General features: G+C 36.5%; 1 pseudogene; it reads right to left on the bottom strand.

Annotated features, from left to right (window-relative positions):
• Nucleotides 1-205: 205 nt before the first annotated feature.
• Nucleotides 206-997, bottom strand: LOC124959193 (olfactory receptor 4P4-like; annotated as a pseudogene).
• Between the last annotated feature and the right edge of the window lie 298 nt (nucleotides 998-1,295).

The following is a 1,295-nucleotide window of genomic DNA, read 5'->3' as shown; positions in this document are numbered from 1 at the left end:
TTTTGTACAATCTATTGGTTATCTTCTAAATTCATATGATAAATTTAATTTGATAAATTTAACTTTATTTTCCAATGTAGCTACTTAATTTTTCTTTAGCTTATCAGTTACATTATTAATTTTGTTGCACAATCATAGATCACACTCTGGGTTTTCAAGAATGGAACACTCACATGCACTGCCATCCAGATTATGAAAGGGCATATCAGCAATCAATCAGAGTTACATGTGGCCTGATATAAACAAAGAGGACTGGCACAAAGAATAGAACCATAACTGTTATGTGAGCACTGCAAGTTGAGAGAGTTTTGGCACGGCTCTCTGCAGGGTAAACCCTGATGGTGTATAATATCAGAAAATAGGACACCATCAAAATCACAAAAATTACCAGAGCAGTCAGTCCTGAATTAACAATTACCAAGAGACCAATTATGGATGTATCAGTGCAAGCCAATTTCAACAAAGGATACACATGGCAGAAGTAGTGATCCATCTCATTGGGGCCACAGAATGGTAAGAGAATAGTGAGAAGAAACTGACTGGCAGAGTGTACAAATCCCCCAGCACAGCACACCAGGATGATTGCTCATGCTGCTCATGGTGGAAGCATAGTGCAGGGGCTTGCAGATGGCCACGTAGTGGTCATAGGCCATCCCTGTGAGGAAGAAGATCTCCTTGCTTCCAACAAAGTGAATGATGAAGAGCTGTATCATGCAGTTATTATAGGAATTATCATCCTTTCTGCTAGTAAGTCTGTATTTAGTTTGGGTGTCACTGTGGATGTGTAGCAGAGGTCAGAGAGCGAGAGGTAATAAAGGAAAAAATACATGGACTGGTTGATGAGTTGAGTGCATGTGATAGAAACCATTATGAGCACGTTTCCCATCCAAATAGCAATGTAGCAAACTAAAAATAATAAAAAGTGGAAAACTTCAATGTTCCTGTTTTGAGAAAGTCCCAGGAGAATAAACACAGTGACATTATTCCCATTGGCCATGGTCCAGTTCAGTAAATATACATAACACTCACCTGAAAAGACATAGTGCATTGGTCAATGTCAGAAATTTCATGGAAAGTCTTGATGATAATGCTAACATCAGGAGGCTATGTTTCATAAGGAGATTCAGAAAATGAATTTTTTTTTATGAAAAGTATCTTGTCTTGTTTTTCTTTTGGATTATTCTCAGGATGAGTTCAAAAGTTCATCTTTCAGAAGCATTATATTAATTTTGACACTGATAATAAATATATTACAGTGAAAAAATTAAAATGTCATTTTAAATGTCAAAAGTATA

Source organism: Sciurus carolinensis, chromosome 11, assembly GCF_902686445.1.
Source record: "Sciurus carolinensis chromosome 11, mSciCar1.2, whole genome shotgun sequence".
In the NCBI taxonomy this organism is placed as follows: domain Eukaryota; kingdom Metazoa; phylum Chordata; class Mammalia; order Rodentia; family Sciuridae; genus Sciurus; species Sciurus carolinensis.
Note: the sequence above shows the minus strand (reverse complement) of the source record. Positions and strands in the feature narration are given on the sequence as shown.